The following is a 14,874-nucleotide window of genomic DNA, read 5'->3' on the forward strand; positions in this document are numbered from 1 at the left end:
TACTACTTATATATAATTTACACACACACAGTGGAAAATATAAGGGGTAGATTTATTAAACATCCATTTTACAAAGCAGCCGATAATTTCAAAGGGCAACAGTAATTAATGCTAAATCAGGCTTGTTTAGCATTAAGTACTATTATGCTTTGAAATCCATCAAAACTGCTTTGTAAATCCAACGTTTTAGTTTGCGCCTCCTTCATCTTTTCCATTTAATAGGAGGAATTAAATTAGACTCGTTAATTTAACCCGTATGAAAAAGGGTGATGGCTTTGGGCTTTAACACCTGGGTCTATTCAACTAGAGCCTCTTTTTCACTCGAGACCCATTTTTATGCCCGTTAAATGAACGCGTTAATGGGCGTAAACACACACTGTGTGTGTGTGTGTGTGTAAAGTTCACAAAACTATGCATTAATGGTGTCTTTTCACCCGTTAACAGCCTAATTAGTGGGGATTTATTTTCGTGTCTGATCAGAACCCGAAAAAAAAAAATCTGTCAAGTGTTGCCTTTGTGGCTAATTGAATAGCCCCATGGGATCAATTAGCACGCAGTAAATTGCCACGGCTAATGTATTCACCCCCATCAATGTATGCCAAACATATTTAGAAATCTGACCTTAATGTCATTTTTCTATGACATGGGGGGAAAAAATAGTCCCAACTGTAAATTATACCAGAAAAGAATTCATTTATAAAACAATTTGAATGTAAAGGTCAAAACCCTCCTACATGATCATTATAGTTGAAATGTATTTTACTTTATAATTCTGCTCTATGAATATTCAGTGGAACTTTACCACTGTAAATAACTTTAGATTGAGTATTGAAGATTGATAGTAAATACAATACAAAACACCAGCCATTTTTTTCAATAAATTTGTTAGTTTAAATCTGCCACTTTAGAGAATATACTCCAACGTGTGCTTTTGCATGTATTTAGCAAAAGATAGATGCCAGGAGGTACTATGTAACTATATGGCTTCTTTTAACTTAATTGCACAACAAATTCCTGAGGCAAAACTTAAGTCACATGACTACAATAAAAATTAGAACAAAATGATAATTGTAGGTGGGATTTGTTATGTTGGGAGAAAAGAAAGGTGACCTCTAAAAGAGGGCTATGTCATCATGACACACGTGGTCCAATATTTTGAAATCAATAGCTACACATCGTTGTGACATGACATTACAGTTTATAAAAAATAGAATCCATTAATAGTAGGTGTATCAGGAGTTGAATTATAGAAAACAAAGAAAAATGTCCAGATTTCACTGACAAAAAAAAGACTGGTAAAATATGGACATGTGGGCTCAGAGAGTAAGTGGCTAAATCTAGACAAACCATCTAACAGTACAGAGAGCACACATTTATTTGTACAGCCATGGCCAAAAGTTTTGAGAATGACACAAGTATTGGTTTTCACAAAGTTTGCTGCTTCATTGTTTTTAGACCTTTTTATCAGATGTTACTATGTTATACTGAAGTAAAATTACAAGCATTTCATAAGTATCAAAGGCTTTGATTCACAATTTAATTAAGTTTATGCAAAGAGTCAATATTTGCAGTGTTGACTCTTCTTTTTCCAGTGCTCTGCAATTCGCCCTGGCATGCTGTCAATCAACTTCTGGGCCACATACTGACTGATAGCAGCCCATTCTTGCCTAATCAATGCTTGGAGTTTTCTCAGAATTTGTGGGGTTTTGTTTGTCCACCCGCCTCTAGAGGATTGACCACAAATTCTCAATGGGATTAAGGTCTGGGGAGTTTCCTGGCCATGGACCCAAAATTTTGATGTTTTGTTCCACGAGCCACTTAGTTATCACTTTTGCCTTATGGCAAGGAAAGGCATTGTTCGTCACCAAATTGTTCTTGGATGGTTGGGAGAAGTTGCTCTTGGAGGATGTTTTGGTACCATTCTTTATTCATGGCTGTGTTCTTAGGCTAAATAGTGAGTGAGCCCACTCCCTTGTCTGAGAAGCAACCCCACACATGAATGGTCTCAGGATGCTTTACAGAGTTGTACAGTCAAGTAAAATATTTTAATATATTATGCTTTTATAGATGTATTTGTATATTATCAATGGGTGTGGAATTAGAGTACACCACAACAGGAGGTTTCACCATCTACCAGATGATTAGATATTTACTCCTTGAAACTGCACTTTCTGTTCCTGGAGTGAACAGTTTTCGTCATTCTTTATAGTAGACCCATTATTTTGGTTGATAGTCACTTTATGGGTTTGTTATATCTGTATATACTGTATCTACATCTTGTTCACACAGAGGGTACAAAGCTGAAAAAGAATATATAAATTTCTGTTCGTTCTTATTTATTTGTAGTTCTGCCACAATGTGCAAAATACCACATTTGGATAAACCCTGCCCACTAAGGTATCCTCCCCTTGTGGCTTCCTGTCTCCTCTATGATTCAGCCCATCTCCCAGAGCTTTGTCTGTCAGCACAAACACTTTTGATGTGATCTTACCTGAAGGGCCCCTGTACTGAACAAATTTCAGCCATGTGTGAGGAAGCAAGTAGCTTTAAGTATTCCCCTTAACTGTAATGGTAAATATCAACAGTACCAAGAGGGCAATGTGCTCTGAAAATAGATAATTTTTCCCCTCTACTTCTCATCTCCTCTCTGGTAAATATGGCTCTAGATAAGTGAAAGGCAACCTGATTCACTTGGCGCATTAGGTGGCCCTCTAACCTTCAAAAGGGCTGCACATTGCACTTAATCTTTGCAATGAGAAGACTTCTATCTAATAACATTGACAGACCTTTAGGAAGCATTGCAAGCTAAAATGAACAAATAGGATGACAAAGCAGGAAGGTGATGGCCCAAGGGCCACTTTTTGTCCAACACTGCTCTAGATCGCAATGATACCTTGTCTACAAATGCAATAAGTTGGTCTACCAAACAAGTCAATCTGAGGACTGTGAATTATAATAAAAGAAAAAGTATTATAAAGGGTACATGTAGTAACTTATGCAGTCAGACATTAGATATATTCTGTAGCTGTATGAAAGCCCTTTGGTTGCAGTAGTCTTCCTTTTGTTGCAAAGTGACTGAGTGCTGCACTCACCATATGGGGAATAGATGTATTATGTATGCAGGAAGTATCCAAAGTATCACAGTTCTCAATGGCTTGGAAATAGTGTTGAAATGTGTTTTTCAATTACTTTATGCATAATTGTGCTTGATTTCTGTCATACGGCCTCTGTGAAGGATTCCAGTGGCCATCTTTGTTCCAGCATGTGCTATGCATTTGTTACACTGGACATAAGAGGTCAAACAGGTGTGGGTTCTAGCTGTTACGCCTAAAACATGTTTTACTATCATTTTCCAGTTTAGTAAATTATGCGTGAAGAATATATACATTAGTTACTGTAAATGATGCTTGGTTTGTAATGAAGATGATGAAGAAAATGTATGTAAAGTATTGATAAGTACCTGCTTTGTTCAAGTGCAACACGGTTCCTTTCTTATATTGATGCACTCAGGGGGTGATATGTAATGTAAAAATAATAAATCATTTTTAATATGCTGACCATGTACATATCTCTGTACAGATATTTTCAAAAGAATTGCAAGGAGATAAAAATCTACTTTCTAAAACTCATAAAGTTGACTACATTATAACACTGGGTTCCTTATTTCATACATTTGATTAGCTTTGGAAGAACATTCTGTACCTGTAATTGATACATGTCTTGAGTTCGTGCCATCCCAGGAAATATGTTACCGTCTTTTAAACACACACACACACACACACACACACACACACACACAGCGCAACCACTCTGTGTGCTAAACCAATGCTCCTAAGCATGCAGTCTATCTGTTCACTAGGAACTAGTTACAATATTGATGGATAAGGTAAGAACCAATTTCAAATATTACTTATGCATACACTGAAGTGCCAAAAGTCTTTGGATAGCAGTATGTAAAGGTAATGGTAGGTGGCGTCACCGAACTGTGACGTCTTGGAAATGCCCAGACTGACCGGCTAGGCTGCTCATGGCAAGGAGACATGAATTATCTGAGTTTGAACAGGGCATAATAGTGGGTGTCCGGCAGATGGGACATTACATTGCCGAAGTTGTGCAGACATTCAACATTCCTTGATCTACAGTGTTGTGTGTATACCGGTAATACTTCATGGAAGGCATTACCACCCACCGTGGACAGCACAATGGCCGACCAAGGGTGCTTAATGATCGTGACCAGCGGCGTCTGGCCAGAAATGTTTGTGGTAAGCGACACTGGCTCAAAATCACATCCACATTCAATACCGGAGGTACCAGATGAATATCCAGCAGGTCAGTGCAGCATTCTTTAGCTTCCATGGGATATGGGAGAGGGTTCCCCTGTTAACTCTATAACACTGGACATGGTCATTCACCTGGGCTCGTGACGTCTTTAATTGGACCCTGGAGTACTGGCAACAAGTGGCGTGATCCGATGAGTCACCGCTTCAGTTTCAGGCTGATGGTAGAGTTCGGGTGTGGTGCAGATCCCATGAGGCCAGGGAACCAAATTGTCAACAAGGCACCATGCAAACTGGTGGTGGTTCCATAATGGTATGGGGTGTGTTCACATGGCATGGCTTGGGTCTGCTGGTCCGCCTGAAAATGACTGGTAGCCGCCAGGTTGCATTGCTTGACGACCATTTGCAGCCCTTCATGGATTTTATGTATCCCCACAAAGATGAAATATTCCAGCAGGATAATGCAGTGTCAATTGTCACAAGTTGGCCAGAAATGATTCGGGAAGCATTCTGGAGAGTTCTGACGAAAGGTGTGGCTACCTCGTTCGCCCAACATGGAGAGGTCCATTCGCACCCAAGACCCTACAAATACTGTGGGAAGCTATTCAAATGGCATGGATCAACATCTCTCCAGATGTCTTCTCCACTTGTGGAATTGATGCCATGTTGAGTTGTTGCACTTCACTGGGCTAGAGGGGGTCCAACACAATACTAGACATCTATCCCATGACATTTGGCATTTCAATGTATTGTCTTTAGCAATATTTGTGACTTGTATTTGTGCTTCATGTCTCTGTTATGTCAATAGTTCGAATTGATCAGTTGGATTCTGGTGCCTTAGTTCAGCCCACAAATGTATATACAAGAAAAGGAGACCAACCGCACTGGATGTAGATTATATCATGTAAAATTATAGAACCACTACTGTCATCCTATTGGAGATTAGTGTGTATTGGGCTAGGGGTGCTACCACTTCACAATAAATTTGGATGCAGAAAAATTGGAAAGGCAAAGATTTATGTTCTGGTGCACAAGGACAAAATTCAATAAAATATCTTTATGGTATTTTAATATATGTAATAAGTTATAACTGCAAAATAAAACTTGGAAAATGTGAATGAAGATAGAAATAGTGATTAAAAACTGCTGTGTGCAAGAATGCTGCTGTGTGTGTATTAATATTGTATTGTGTAAAGAAATGGATATTACAATATCTGGTAAGGATAACATGCATTGCAGAGGATGCCCACAGTGTGGTGTGACATCCACTGTGTTACACTATTTAAATGGATGGTAACATTGTTGCCAACATCAAAGAAAATTCTTGAATGTTATATGGATGATTTCCTTCAAAGGTTCAGGCAGGATATTCTATGTTCACAGCTATAATTATGAATGTTACAAAGAGTAATTCTCTTATACACATCTACTGAAAATTAATCTACATATAGACAGGCCCGTCAAGACCCGCGGCGGGCCCGGGCAACAGGGGGTGTGGCCTAATTGCAGGAGGCGTGGCCATGCCCCCTTCGGGAAAAACAAAACGATTTTCAGTGCCATGAAACGGCGCTGCGTGCTGGCGAGGGGGGTGCTCTGAGCCCCCTCACCCTGGCACAAAGTCAGGGGGGCGCGATCAGTGTGATCGCTCCCCCCACAGGCATAGGACACTGCTGCGGCTGCTGCTCAGCAGCCACGAGCAGTCTCCCACTGCAGCTCAGCACATGCTGGGTTGCTGTGAGGGAGGGGGGGTGGCGTCGGACCCAGGCCCTCAGAAAGCCCGGGTAATTTCCACCCGCTCCCCCCCTCTCGGCGCCCCTGCATATAGATACCAATAATCTTTCATTAATAAACAATGCACTTCCAAAGTCCAGTTATTATTGTAAAAGGAGTGCTGTATACTGCCATACACCTGCCACAGTCAGATCTGCATTGCATAGCTGTGGAAATATTTCTTATATAGCTAGTTCTAGCTCCCTCACTTCTGTATTGAAACAAATACAATCCCTCCCAGGTTTGGTGTGTGATACACAGTGTAGATGCAAAACATCAATACTAGTAATTATACATATATTAGGAAACAGCAGTAGAGCCCACACTCAGCTTCAGAAAGCCGGCACCTTTGTCAGGGCAACCCGATGGGTGGCCAGAGCCTGTTTATTTAGTAACACTTCCTCATTGCCCTCCAATCAGCATTCAACCTGATTGTCAGATCCGCCTCTCTTTTCTGACATCACCGGGCAACAGGGTCCCATGTCTAATGTGAGATTGGGGCTGCTCATTCTCCTGTATTGCAAGGACCTACTAGTCAATCCAAGGGAGATTCAACATACCAGACTTAGGGCCTGATTCAGACCCGCTCACTATCTGCATACGCTCGCTGGATGCGTATGCAAATTTGTCAAAAGTGACGCCACGGGAAGCGAACGCTCGCCAAGGCATAAGCACGCCCACCATGTCTTAGCGAGCGGCCACTTTGTGCGTATGCCCAATCGCACAGGCAGAGCCGCCCACCAGCAACACGTCATCTCCAGGAAGTGTATTAAAACATTGGTACATCGAGCACCATCGGATGTGAACTCAGTGCTTGCGGTTGCTTTACCCTACCCCAAGCATTGCGAGGAAAAAAAGGCAAGTGACGTGTACTATGACGCTGCTTGTTAATTATGCACGCCTCTAAAATGGCATTGAAACACTCAGGCACGCCTGCGTTTGCATCTCCAACTAGTGTTACTAGTGTCCTGCCATTGTTACCACCCACAAATTGCCTCTCCTGTCACTCATTACCCTGGGCTGCCTTTGCTGGGCGAGCGAGAGGGTTGCGATCGCAGTGTTTAGTTCGTGCACGCGCAGAATGAAGTGTACGCTGAACATCGGGCCGCTTGCGAACGCACAGCGCGAGCTGCTCCGAGTCACGCCCTTAATCCATAGATCACCTATCATCATCATGCAGTATATTATCAGTATAATTACAGGGAAATCTCTTATTAGATGCTTTTTGTTTACAAAATGGATTGCCTACACATACATTTTGTAATTCATGGCTGTTTTAAATGCCATTTTAGTTATGATAAAGTAATGAATTATTGAGTTCCCATAATCCATGTACTTATCACTATTGTGCATGGAATGCATGAAATAGATCAAAAATGAGATACCAACCAATCAGCTCCTTACTGTCACTTTACAGGCTGTGTTTGACAAATGACAGGAGCTGATTGGTTGGTACTTTATTCTATTGAATTAATGACCAGAATTTCCTGATGTATGTTGAATTACAGTACATATCAACATGTATTACTGTTCAGCACCAGGTATTTATTGTGCTCTTTTGAAAGAAAGTTCAGAGCCAAGGGCATCCTCTATTGCTTATGTACAGTATATGTTCATCTCGCATTAAACTGTATTTCTCTAAATTAAACTCTCAACCTATGTCATTTTTGTTTGTGCTTAAATTACTCCGTATCACAGAAATGTATTCTACCTTTACTGTAGATTAAATGGTTATCCAACTTTGTTATTTTTTTTTCTTTATTATAACTCTTCCTTACCTTAATAAAGGCAAGCTTCCTATATGGGTTTAAGCTGCTAACAAGAACTTGTGGAAAAATTGTGTCGATCTTAATCCATTATTTTTTTGGGACTAATTTCCGTCTGTTGCTGCACTTACTAGTAGTTCTTAGCACTCCCATGTTACACTAACAAAACAAACTAAACTGCCTGTGTAATTTAGTTTTGTGATATATACAGTATATAAGCCCATAGAATCATTTTGTTTACCAAAATGTTAATATTTTTTGACTCCTCAACCACCTTCTGCAGATCTAAACGCTGAACACTCATGGCATTCTTTCAACAATGGAAATCAATTATTGTTTGGGAAGTTCTTCACAACACTGTTGCATATGTTTCCACAAATGTGTTGCACTTGTAAATTGCTTTGCTTTCACCTTTCTGTCCAGTTCATCCTAAACTTGCTTGATTGTGCTTTAAGTATGGAGATTGTGCTGGCCATTCCGTGATTCGAAGATTACCGTCTTGTGCTTTGCCTTGAAGCTATTTCTAACATTGGGTGGAATGTACTAAGAGTAAAAATGTGTAATTTTCAAGGGTTTGACCGCAGTACTCATATACCGAGCTCAGGCATGCAATACATTCCGGGGCTTTGACCCGGTGGATAATTCCATCTTTAGATGATGTTACCCAATAGAAGCCAATGAGCTTCTATTCGCATTTCTTCTGGGAGGGATCCAATCGGATCCATTCAAGCAGTCCCCCGCGTTGGCTTGCGTCATTCTGCACATGCGCAGAGGGACTTCTGGGTATTAAATACGGAATTCCCTCTATCACAAAGGACGGCTCTATTCGGGAGAGCTGTCCTTTGCAATTTGAATCGCATTTCTAGGTACATACTGGCGCAATTAAGTCTGGCATCTACCCGATGAGTGGCGGGATGTACCGCATCACAGATGCAATGCTTAGTACATCCCACCCATAGCCTTGAGGTATTGCATGGGCTGCAAAATGCTGTGGTAGCCCTTTTGGTTCAGCATGCCAGTCATGGTGCAAATCACTGACTCTAGATCAAGAAAAAGCGCCCAGACCATTACAATTCCTCCAAATTTGACAGTTGGTGTCACACATTGAGGAACCATGTTTTCGCCTACTCGGCGGCATACAAAAATCTGTGTGGTGATCCTCAGATTTCAACTTTTGATTTATCAGTCCATAAGATCTTCCAGTCTTCAATAGTCCTCTGACGGTGCTTCATGGCCCAGGCAAGGCTCTTTTACTTATTTTGCCTACTTAGCAATGGCTGCTTAAAGTCTTCTCTTCACAGCTGAAACTGAGATTTGCTTCCTTCAACCAGCATTAAGATGTGCTTGAAGCTGTTGTCCTGTGAGTCGCCTATCACATAGCTGTTGAATCTCAAAAACTTGTCTTCTCTGTATGTTGTGGCTTTAGCTCCCCGAGACCACCTCAAAACAATAGTAAAAATGTATACCATAAGGCAGTGATTCCCAACCTCTGTCCTGAGGCACACTAACAGTCCTGCTTTTAGTTAAATCCATGATTGTGCACAGATGGTTAAATCAAAATAACTGAGGTACTAATTAAGTTTCTTGTGCTCAAGTATGGCTGTCCCTAAAACCTGGACTGTTAGTGTGCCTTGAGGACCGTGGTTGGGAACCCCTGCTATAAGGAATAAAACAGTGGTGTTTCACTTGGCGTAAGCCACCTATTAGGACACCATGGTTAACCCAAAAAAACTAACTAAGAAATGAAAGATATATAGGTGGTGTGCTAATTTGTCATCTCCTTTAAACTGTGAGAGATTTAAATTGAAATGAAAAACCTCCCTTTAATTATCAATATGGAGTTCTTGTTCCAGAAATTTGGAATAAAGTATATATGAATGCATAATTGTAATTTGTTTAAAACTATGGGGCCTGTGTATCAAGCTGATTTTTACATAAAATTATGGAGAAGGTATCCGGTCATTAGGCCTACATTGTCTAGATAGACAATGTTTGGGTAGATAATGGAAGATAGATAGGCAATAGATAGACAGGGACTAAAGGTAGGCAGGGTCTGAAGGTCGACTAGTAACAAGTCGACAGGTATGAAGGTCAACAGGCAGTAGGTCGACAGGGACTGAAGTTTGACACACTAAATGTCGACTGGTAACAAGGTCGACATGGTCATTAGGTCAACAACATGCAAATGGTCAACACATGGTTTGTTTTGTTTTTTAGCCCTAATCTTTACCCTAACATTCCTCTTGGTGCCTAACCCTCCCTCCTGATGCCCTACCCTAACCGTCGGGGTAAGTGCCTAACCTTGACACTAACCCTAAAAAAAAAAAAAAGTGTCGACCATTTGACTGTATGAGTGTCAACCTACTTCCTGTCGACCTTGTTACTAGTCGACCCGTCGGAGTAAGTGCCTGACACTAACCCTAAAAAGAAAAAGTGTCGACTATATGAGTGCCAACCTACTGCCTGTCAACCTTCATAGCTTTCGACCTTGTTACTAGTTGACCCGTCGGAGTAAGTGCCTAACCCTGACACTAACCCTAAAAATATAAAATGTTGACCATTTGACTGTCGACCTTCATGCCTGTCGACCTTCATGCCTGTCGACCTTGTTACTAGTTGACCTTTATGTCGACCTTCAGTCCCTGTCGACCTTCATACATGTCGACTTTGTTACCAGTCGACCTTTAGCGTGTCGACCTTTAGCCCCTGTCGACCTTCATACCTGTCAGCCTTGTTACCAGTCGACCTTTAGTGTGTCAACCTTCTGACCCTGTCGACCTTCAGTCCCAGACGACCTATTGCCTGTCGACCTTCAGTACCTGTCGACCTTGTTACCAGTCGACCTTTAGTGTGTCGACCTTCAGACCCTGTTGACCTTCAGTCCCTGTCTATTTATTGCCTGTCTATCTTCCATTGGCTACCCAAACATTGTCTATCTATATAATGTAGACCTCACATCCTCTGCAGAAGAAACGTCCAGAGCTTCCGTGCCGAGAAACGCATCAAGTGATCCACCTTCGGTATTACATAGGACACAGCAGACACGTACCATCCGCCAGTCTTTCTGTATTGTAGCAGCGGCATCAGACACTCCACGTGAGCGCACAAAGTGGACTACGAGAGCCAGGAAGATGAACCACCCTCCGGTTTCAGCAGAAGCCTCTCCAGCACATAGCGGGGCGCAGGTGCACCAGGAGATCCACCGGGACTTACATACAGCAGTATACTCCACTCATCGTGGCTTCTCTGATACAGTTTATGAGGCATACAGGTACACTGTAAATTGAATGCAGAAGGGATTCATTCATTTCTCATTGTGCTGATGACCATACCATTACAGACTTAAATACTCTGGGTTTTTGGGCTCTATATACCAAAACTTTACATATCCATACTGAGCCTAAAGTCTGACAAGCTGACTATTATTAAATGGAGTACTGGCTACTGTTTCACTAACCCGCTACTAATACACTACAAATTACTAAGAAAGACGGCTGTCTTGACACTGGACTGTGATCACCAACTTGCCTTATTGATATTCTATTTACCCGCTGCTATTGCATTGCAACAAATTACAAATACAGCTACTTTGATACTGGACTGTTACTAACTTTCCATTTATTTGCTGCTACTATACATTCACAACTACTTAAGTAGATATTTTTATGCCGGATTATGTTTACGATTTGATTCTCACCTGTGGCCACAGTGCTTTTGTATACATGTTTTCTGTGGCTGTCATTTGTGTCCTTAATTATGTTTATATATTTGCATAAATTGTATTAATTAGTTATTGTTCCTTAGTGGAATGCTTCTACAATAAGGTATTATTCCTAATTTTTTTTCATTTCATGAATAAATCACTTATCAAATTTTGACTTCTATATGCGCCCCCAGTTCTTTTCTCTTTTATAAAAATACAAGTATTGTCATGAAAAACAAAAACACATTTATATCCACAATATCAGGGTCACAGAGTGGGCAGTTGTATTAGGGAAACTCTGGAATTTCCCTAGGCCTCTGGAACTCGTGCAGTCTCTGGTAAGAATGGTTCTGTTTTCCTCCATGTGGCCAACACCTTTTGAGCGGAATCAGTATATTTTACCGTCAGACGGGATGGCGGTGGTCAGATGACCGACAGCAGCATCCAGATGGGCCGGTAAGTAGCCTAACCCTCCCCCTGATGGTGCCTAACTTTAATTTCCCACCCTGGTGGTGCCTAAAGCTGCCCCCCCTTCCCGCACCCTAACACGTTTTGACATGTACCTCCAGATTCATTGTTTACATTGTAAGGTGCCTATGTGGTTTAGTGTATGTGGGCAAAATGACGTGTCAATTTAGAGAACGGAGGGCTCTCCACCGGTCGGCCATCCGGGCAGCCATTGATGACAAGGATCAAGATCAACTGGTAGCCTGACATTTCAAAGAGTTCCGCCATGGCTTGGCATCCCTTAAATACACGATTATAGACTGCATTACCCCGTAAGGGGAGGTGACCGAGCAAAGGCGCTCCTTCGTCTGGAAGCAAAATGGATTTTTATCCTCAACACGGTCTCACCTTCTGGGCTCAACGAGTCACTATCACTAAATTGCTGTTTATAATATTCTGTGTTTCAGCTTGTTTTCGCTTCATGTGAGCACGGGTTGCTCTGGATAAAACACATTCTTCCCTACTATGACACAATGGAGTATGTGCTAGTTGGTCCAGCGGGTGGTAGTTATACGGCGATAATGAAAGTAAACATAAAGGTTTGCAACCTTCAGGTACTCTTTTGTAAATGCAAGGCCCCTGGTGGTGTTTAAAACACTTGTAAAGTTCCCTGGTGATTTGTGGTGAGGGCCAACATCGGGTGCCGTGACTTCCCAACAACTGGAAGTGACGTTAACTGCTTCACGTTGCTGGGAGACCTTCTGGCTCCAAACTTCAGGTGGCACTGGCGTTTGGTTATTAGGAAACATTTAGATTAGAGAGTCCAAACTCCAATCTAAATTGCATTGTAAAAATATAGCTGTCCAACATTTGTGGGATATATGTATTTATCCTGCATGCAAAAAATAATGAATATACAGTATTTGCACCTCTTGCAGTGTAACATGGTTTGTCCAGGTACAAGGTTGCTTGCTCTTTTGTGTTGCTCCCGACTCACAATCGGACCCTTTCTGTCCAGGAGTTGCTCTGTATATCAAACTCCTGGTACATACTGTCGTTCAAATTCAATAGTCTCCAATTTGCTGATCACAGCTATTCTGACAGTATAGGTTTTAGAGTTACAGTATATCCCAAATTAGTTTTAAAGTTTGCCATTAAAACGAACTGCTCCTTTAGATTTAGCGGTTATATTGCAGAAATCAGCAAATCGGAGCCCGTATCTACATTTACATATGTGCCCATATCTACAAATAAGAAACACAACACAGTCTTGTCCAGATGGCTCAGTAAAAGATTGGGGGGGAGGGGGTTGAAACAGCTGCACTTGTGCTACAATAGCTAGATGTGTGTATAGCAAGAATCGGGATTGTGGGCCAGTTGTTTCAGGCCTTGGAGAGAGAGAAAGTGGAGAAGTTGCCCAAATCAACCAATCAGCTGTTATTTACCCCTATATACTACAATCTGTGTTTCAACTGCGGATGTAGGGCCTGATTCAAAGCTGAACACTGCCTACTTTCACACAGTTGCGCGATTATCGGCGGTCTGCGCATGTATCACAGCCGCGTTGTACATGTGTGACGAATTAATTAGGATTGCGCTTGCTGTAAGGATTCACTTGCAATTAATTGACAGGAAAAGACCGTTTTGTGGGTGGTTATGGAGATTTCCGGCTAAAACGCAGGCATGTTGGGGCCGTTTTCTGGACGTGTACTAGCCAGCGTCTATGATCACATAGGCCAAAAACAAAGCTCCAGTGTCTCAGTTACTGCGGCCATTCTGAGTGACCATAGACTCTCGAGGAGTCGATGTTTTCAGAATCTGCTGAGCTTGTGTACACAGTTTTGGGCAACTGATAAGGCTCCGTTGGGCGTCTCAATTCCAATTGCTAAGAGGCAATATTGGCAAATGCGTTTCCACTAGCGTACAACTCTGAATCGGGCCCGTAGTGTGATAATTTCACCTAAATTCTCTCTAGAGCTCACCGATCAGTGGACGCAAGTCTGCAGGTATGATTTTTTTTTTTTTTTTATTATTATTTTTTTTTTACAGTAATCAGCTTGTGGTCCATTTAGACCACAAAGCTGATCACAGGGGCCGGCTCCTGGCCCTGTTCTGCCTGTCAGAGTGCAGCAGAAGTCTGGCAACCCTGCTTAACGCCATCTCAAGATGGCGATGTTATAGCAGGGCTCCCATCTGGTATTTTTTCACAATTCCCCCTTACTAAATTTCAAGCCGATCACATTTCCCATTACAAGCATGAGAAATGCGATCTGCTTACTAAACAAATGTAAATTAAAGGGCTTGTGACTTTTGGTGGGCAGGGCATCCAGAATGGCTGCATTTTTAATTGACTCTGCACTGCCAGCAGGACCAGATTAACAATGGGGTGGATGGAGCTCCAGCTCCAGGCCTTTACATAAAAATAGGCCCATCATCATGTCAGCATGGTGCCTAGCTTTCCACACAGTCACCATAAATCATAAGTATTAAAATTGTATTTCTAGTTTTCTCACAAAATTATGCAATTTTTGTATTTTTATGTCATAATTAGGGGAGGCATTGGGTCTGATTGTGTAGCGGGTGTATACACCCACATGTCTATGGCCACACCCACACAGCAGAGGTCACAGCTTATCCCCTTCTCTGTGTAGGCCCTTGAACATTTTCAGCTCCAGGCCCATGTGGCTCTTAATATGGCCCTGACTGCCAGCATACCAACTTTGCCATTCTATATATCAGGATCCCTTAAACTCAGTTTATGTTGTGATATACCAGGATTGTTTTTTTTTTCTTGGAACGATGAAACACCCTACCCAGTAATGGGTCGTGTCTGTGGCGACTTCTCACCAAAACTACTGTAGAGGAATCAGATGGCATTTCCCTTCATTGGGCTTGTGCCCCTACTGCAAAT

This window comes from Taudactylus pleione, unplaced genomic scaffold, assembly GCF_031769625.1.
Source record: "Taudactylus pleione unplaced genomic scaffold, aTauple2 ptg000010l, whole genome shotgun sequence".
Classification (NCBI taxonomy): Eukaryota; Metazoa; Chordata; class Amphibia; order Anura; family Myobatrachidae; genus Taudactylus; species Taudactylus pleione.